The sequence below is a fragment of the Portunus trituberculatus genome, chromosome 31 (genome assembly GCF_017591435.1).
Source record: "Portunus trituberculatus isolate SZX2019 chromosome 31, ASM1759143v1, whole genome shotgun sequence".
In the NCBI taxonomy this organism is placed as follows: Eukaryota; Metazoa; Arthropoda; class Malacostraca; order Decapoda; family Portunidae; genus Portunus; species Portunus trituberculatus.
This window is the reverse complement of record NC_059285.1, coordinates 3,839,122-3,846,621: the sequence shown is the minus strand read 5'-3', so window position 1 is coordinate 3,846,621 and position 7,500 is coordinate 3,839,122. Positions and strand designations below refer to the sequence as shown.

Below are 7,500 nucleotides of genomic sequence, written 5' to 3'. Positions count from 1 at the left end.
GATTGAAAGCTACAGCTGCTGAAAGGAGTCATGTTATAATAGAAAGTCTAGTGAATGTTAATCTCTTTAGTACCAAAGACACGTTTTCTTATTCATTCTGGTTACTGTTTGGCGATTTTGTGCAGCTTCAGAAACATATGTTGGGATTAGAATAGTAAAGACTCCGGTAATTAATCTTTTCGCCTCCACAGACCCTTCCTAATGCAAATTAAATCGTCTAATCATATACAGAAAAGTCAAGGTAAAAATGTGCCTCAGTATTGAAGGGGTTAAGTCTTCACGGGGAATTAATACACAGATCTGCTTTATATTGAGACCCAATCCGACAGCTCGAAGAACTTTAGATGTGATAGGTGAAGGTAGATGTTAAGACACTTTATTTTTCTTACTTTTTCTTTTTTCTTTTTCTTTTTTGTTTGAAACGTTCTATACACTGCATTAAGATCCTGAGCAACTGTGCAATTCACGACTCAATGCTGTTATCAGTGTTGAATAATTCACGACTCAGTGCTGTTATTAATGTTATCAGTGACCTGTTATACTTATTACCCTCGATAACCATTCTTCCCTCGTGCTCTGATATCTTGCCACTTCCTTTCCTCAAGCATTTTTATCATAAATGTTTTGTTGTGATTAGACGATTTTATTCATATTAGGTAGAGTCTATGAAGGTCAGAAGATTAATGGCGAAAGTCTTCACTATTTTAATCCCTACATAAGTTTCTGAAGCTGTACAAAATCACCAAATAGTAAACAGAATGAATATGAAAAACGCATCACGGCACTACTGAAGGAGTTAAGCTTATGTCCGAAACGTTTTGCACATTACACAACAACCCTCGGCAACTGTACAATTCACCCGATGCCGTTATGGATTATCTTTTCCTTATTTAATACCCTTGCCAATCACTCTCCCTTTGTGCTCTCATATTTTCACACCTCTTGCTCAAAGCTCATGTTAATCCCTTCACTTCCATGACGTGTTCTATATTTACTCTATATAGTTATTATCTGGCGATTTTACACAGCTTCAGAAACTCATGTGGTGGATTAAAACTGACGAATGTGGCCATCACTCTTCTGACCTCCATAAACCCTTCCTATGTAAGTAAATGGTCTAATGGTACCCAAACCCACGGTAAAAATGCGTCCCAGTACTAAGGAAGTTGATTTAGTCAGTAAATAAAGAATTTGTGTTGATTAATGAGGAGTTTTGAGGGGTAGCAGTTAATGGATAGGTACAGTAGGTTGACTCAGGTATAGGTGATGTATGTGGTGTACTGGGCTGAGACTGGCACGTGTGGGTCTGATGGGTTCTTGCAGTTTTCCTTTCGTTCTTATATTCACTGTATCGATTTTCTGATCTCTTGTGTTCACTGTGGAGACACGTTTGACCTTTCCAATGCTAACGATTTCTTTTCTTTTTTTTCCCCCAATAATCACGTGCAGCTTTTTAAACATCATTGTACGTACCATAATCCTGTATAACTCTGTATTCTTAAAATAAAACTTCTCACTTCATTTTTCCTTTTAGACATTTATTCGTGTATTACGTTAAATATTTCTTTTTTTTTTTCTTTCTTATCTGTACTCTTAATAAAAAGCTTCTCTATTATCCATTCTTTCTAGACATTTATTTTTACACCACGTCAAATATTACATCTTTCTCTTTTTCTTCATTTAGAGATTTTACTCTTGCACTACACTCTAAAACAGCTAAATATCCAAAAACACACAAAATTAAACCTCCTGTGTATTCTATGCCACTTTCTTGAGCGTGTCCATACAAACACATCCCCATCGCTCTGAATGCTGACAGACACACAACCGTAATAGACACACAACCGTACCAGTGAAAGTGTTGACACCGGCGCGGGGGAAGAGAAAGGCGGCTCGATAAGGCAGTGTGTGAAATGAACCAGGGAAGTAAATACGAATGAGGAACATGTAAGGAGTCACGTGTACTCTTAATTGTAAGCAGCTGAAGACAAAAAAAAAAAAAAAAAAAAATTGTAGACATACTATACTAATTTTTGTTGTTGTCGTTGTTGTTGTTTGTTTTGTTCAGAAGTGAAGAAAGTCCAGATAATTACGAAAATGCTGTTTTTTATATGAGTGGTTCCAAAATTATTATTAGTAGTAGTTTATATAAGTCATTATTATCGTAAAATTAACACAAATTAACTTGCCAAATTACAAGCTAGAATTTCAAGTAGTTAGGAGATCAAACACAAGAGAACAGCATAAAATGAAGGATTGACAGAGAGAGAGAGAGAGAGAGAGAGAGAGAGAGAGAGAGAGAGAGAGAGAGAGAGAGAGAGACAGACAGAGATAGAGAAACACAGAGACAGACAAAGATAGAGAAACACAGAGACAGACAGAGACAAACACAGACAAACAGACGACACGACACACACACACACACACATAGAGACAGATTCCTCGCCAAGAGCTGAAGTAAGAAGTAAGACGTAAGAAGTAAGATAGAATAACAATAACACACCAATATATACAACAGGAGTACCAACCCTTCCTCTCCACAACACCCCTGCCTTCTCTATCCTCAGTGTGCAAGGCAAGGCATACATACATCTTGAGACACTATTCACTCACCACAGACACTCGCCACAGTAAACACAGCACAGTAAGTATAGGTATGTAATATGCTTTGTCCTGGTGGTGGGAGAGAGAGTGAGAGGTGAAGGTGAGAGGGTTACGGCTTGTGTTAATGACCTCCTTGACATTAGATAAGACAGAGACAGAGACAGAGACAGAGAGAGAGAGAGAGAGAGAGAGAGAGAGAGAGAGTAGTAAACCTAGATAAACAAGTGCATAAATCAAGTTAATTAGGTGTGAAAAATGAATAATAACGATAAGATTAATAGAGGAAAACTGATAACAACAAAATGAGACACGCAGACAGACAGGCAATCTATATCTTACACACACACACACACACACACACACACACACACACACACACAGGCAGAAGACTCCACCCTCTTGAACCACACAAGGGACCAATATTATGGAAAGTGGAAGCAGAAAAAGGTGAAAAGGTGGAGAGAGAGAGAGAGAGAGAGAGAGAGAGAGAGAGAGAGAGAGAGAGTGTGTGTGTGTGTGTGTGTGTGTGTGTGTGTGTGTGTGTGTGTGTGTGTGTGTGTGTGTGAAGGCAGCCGCAGGGAGCCACGCGTCAGGTAACATGTGTGTTTTTTAACTTTTACTAGTGTGATGGGTGGCTGCTTCTGTATCCCTCCACACACACACGCAGACACACACACACACACACACACACACACACACACACACACACACTGGCATATGGTGTTTGTGTGCGTCAAGATTGTTTAGATGTGTTGAGAGGAAAAGAAATTGAAAGAAAAAGAAAGAAAAGTAGAGAGAGAGAGAGAGAGAGAGAGAGAGAGAGAGAGAGAGAGAGAGAGAGAGAGAGAGAGAGAGAGAGAGAGAGAGAGAGAGAGAGAGAGAGAACCACCACCAGTTATGTGAGAAGGAAGACTAATTAATTCACTGGTATTTTGGTGTTGCAACATTGAGGTTAGGTGACGATAAGAGGAGGAGGAGGAGGAGGAGGAGGAGGAGGAGGAGGAGGAGGAGGAGGAGGAGGAGGAGGAAACACGAAAGCATCACCACCAACCACAAGTATCAGTAATGTGATGGTGATGATGGTAGTGATGTTATTGTTGCTGATGTTGTTGTTATTAATACGAGTTGTAATAATGGTATCATCATCATCATCATCATCATCACCAGGGCTATCTGCGGTCACCCACTCAGCCGCAGAACAAACCTCACTTCCTCCTAGGCTTTGTTGCTTCACTCCATCACTCGCCATCACCAAGTCGTCTCCTCTCTGCCTCACCACCACCACCACCACCACCACTATCTCGAAAACCAGCATCAACAGCAATACTCTCCTCAACATTACCATTACTACCACCACCACCACCACCACAACCACAGGTACCTCCACTACCACCACCACCACCACCACCACCAACAACAACAACAACAACAACAACAATGCTCTCACCAATATTATCATCACCACCACCACCACTACCACCAACATCATCATTTACCACCACCACTACCTAACCTAACCACCACCACCACCACCACCACCACCAGGTTATGTTAGTTATTAAAGATCATATTCTGAAAAACCTATACATCGCTCCCAGAATTCTTTTAATTATCTCAAAATGAAACTGCACGAATTTTTAACCCCTTCAATACCATGACACGTTTTCATATTCATTCTGCTTACTATTTGGTGATTTTATACAGCTTCAGAAACTTATGTGGGGATTAAAATAGTGAAGACTGTGGCCATTAACCTTCTGACCTCCATAGACCCTTGCTAATGTCAATAAAATGGTCTAATGGTACACAAATCTGAAGGTAAAAATGTGTCCCAGTACTTGAAGGGGTTAAGAGTGTTTTGATGGTTTTATGGACAGATTAACAATATTTTCACACAATTAACAAGAGAAACACTATTGGAAACCCGGCTAATCGTCTTTGCAGAGGTTCAAAATAGGGATAGTGGGGAAAGCAGAGAGTCTATGAATACGGACTTTCACTGAGACACAAGCGGGCGAACGTTCTAGTCTTGGAGGACGAGAATGCAAACAAGGAAAACTTACAGGGAAAGGAAAACAGAAAGAAGAAAAAAATTGTTGCTTAAATATCTTTGTTCATGCACAGTTATTTTCCTTCCTACTTTCTTTCCTTCTTTCTTTTCTTGCTTTTATGAGATTTTTCTTTCTTTTTTTTTCTTTTCTGTCATGAAGTTAGGTAAATATCTCTCATTTTCTTTCTTACTTTCTTCGCTGTCATGAGGTTAGGCAAATCTTTCTAATTTTTCTTTCTTACTTTTCTGTCACGAGGTTAGATTAATGCTCTTATTCATCAAGATATATTTCTTATTTTCCTTCTCTCTTTTTCCTCGTCTTTCTATCATTCCTTTATTTTTCTTACCTTTTCCTATGATGTTAGCTAAATGTCCTTTCTTTTCATTCACCAGGACTAATTAACAGAACAAATTAACCCATCTTTGTCTGCCTTACCCGCTCATTAGTCATTACACACACTAACAAACCTGCAACACTACCACTCCCCCCAACACCACCTCACAAGGACTAACACGAGGGACCACAGAGGCCATTAGCTGGGTCCTCAAGGGCGTCTTTCTCACAGATGACGCAGGAGCCTTGCCAAACCATCACCAGAATCATTGAAACACCCTTGAAAATCGTTCCTTCCACTATAGCGCCTGTTGAGGAGTGGAGAAAAAAGCGTAGGAATGTTTAAGAGTATAGTTTTTTTTATTTTTTTTTTTTTTATTTACTTCAATGGATAAAGTTTTTTTTTTTTTTTTTTTTTTTTAATAGTGAGGATAGTGACTTGATGTTTGAGAATGTGCAATAGTGTTTATCTTCCTTACTGTGATGTGAGAGTATTGGTCTTTTGGGGTTTTATTTACTTCAGTACCATCCACAAAAGGCAATTATTAGAGTGGATAGAACGACGACTTGATGTTTGGGAATGTGTTATTGTGTTTCCTTCATTCTATTTTATCACCTTCATTCTATTCTATTCTATCACCTTCCACTAGAGACAATTGTTAGTGTGGATAGAGAGCGACTTGATGTTCGGGAATGTGTTACTGTGTTAGTGTGTTTCCTCCATTCTATTCTATTATCTTGTTTACGGTACTGTGAAGAAAAGCCGTCAGAAGGTTTAAAAATATAGGTCTTTATCTTTTTCTTTATTTACTTCAGTACCTTCCATTAAAGACAATCATTAGTGGGGACAGAACGACCAAATGTTTGAGAACGTATTATTGTTTTCTCCTTCATTCTATTGCGTTATCTTCCTTAGTGTAATGTGAAGATAATGGCGCCGGAATGTCTGAGAATCTTTTTTTTTTTTTTTTTCAATTTACTTCAGTACTTTCCGCTGAAGACAATTCGTAGTGTGGAAAGAACGGCTAGTAGATGTTTAAGAATATTTTACCGTGTTCTTCATTTTATTGCACTATCTGGGTTTAGATTTGGTGAAGGTAGATTCTTTAAGGACATAGGAAGGAATGGGCTATCAGACAGAATAGCGGATGAATAGAACAGACTCATTGATCATATTGCTGGTGTTGAGTCATTAGGGGGGGGGAGAAATTTAAAAGGAACTAATTTATGGATAAGGATGACAGGTGGAAACAGGTGAAAATAGGCAGGTACGTCTTATATAAGGCCTGCCACGTGTAGGTCTAATGGTGTCTTAAAACTTCCCTCATCTTCTTTTTTTTATTTACACCATGTGGGCTTTTCACGGGAATTTATAGGCTAAAGGGGATACTTTTTGTGATACCTCCTATCTTAAAGCCCACCCGCTAGGAAACCGTTGCCCCGAGTGAGGAAGCCCAACCTACACTCCGACCGTGGACAGGATTCGAACCCGTGCGCTTGGAGACCCCTCGGACACCAAAGCGCCCATGGTTCCACTGTACCACTTCTTGTATATAAAACAGCATTTTCCACTCAGCTAAAAGAAATGGAGACAGAAATGAGAAGCGTTGGAAAATATATGTCAGTAAACATTACATAAGCTATTACATAAAACAGTATCTTCGCTGCAACTAAGAGAAGTGTATACAGAACAGCAAAATACTTGACAGTGTAGGCCACAGCGTGTTTCCCAGAGCTTATTACAGTATCTTTCCTATTGAAGAGTGCCAGTGCTACATTGTTCTCTTCCATACAACTGAAAGAAGTGCATATAGAACAGCTAAATACTTGAGAATGTAGGCCACAGCGTGTTTCCCAGAGTATTACAGTATCTTTCCTACTGAAGAGTGCCGCTGATACATTATCACCATTAGCTACGTTTCATGTCAGGATGGCCGAGCGGTCCAAGGCGCTGCGTTCAGGTCGCAGTCCGGTCTTCCGGGCGTGGGTTCGAATCCCACTCCTGACAAGATATGTTTTACGTGGCCAAAAGCTTGAAAAAGTTAGATTAAAAAGGATATACTAAGGGACTGGTTTTCAAATAGATTGATAAAAAAAAAAATGCAATAGACTCGGTAATGAGTTTGTTAGTGCTGAGTCATTAGGGAGCTTCGAAAGATTAGACAACTTTAAGGATGGGATGACGGGTGGAGACAGGAAATCACATGTCACATACAGGGACTGCCACGTGTGGACCTCATGACTTATGTTCTTGTGGAAAAAAAAAAAAAAAACGATCACGAAAACCCGACAATAACTGTAACCTGTAAAAATCGTTCTAATTATTATTTTTTTTTAACCATTAACCCCTTCAGTGCTATGACACATTCCCATTTTATCTTCCTTACTATTTGACATTTTTATACAGCTTCAGAAACTTACGTGGAGATAAAAACAGTGAAGACTCCAGCCATTAATCTCCTGACCTTCACAGACCTTTCCTAATGTACATAAAACCGTTTAATCACAACTA

General features: G+C 39.3%; 1 protein-coding gene and 1 non-coding gene across 3 annotated transcripts in view; one reads left to right on the top strand and one right to left on the bottom strand.

Moving 5' to 3' along the window:
• LOC123511260 (SH2 domain-containing protein 4B-like) overlaps positions 1-7,500 on the bottom strand; it is a 100,534-nt gene that overhangs the window by 70,811 nt on the left and 22,223 nt on the right. The gene's annotated exons all lie outside the window — the stretch shown is intronic.
• Trnal-cag lies at positions 6,913-6,996 on the top strand. Its single transcript has one exon. It is a non-coding gene; the product is annotated as a tRNA-Leu (tRNA).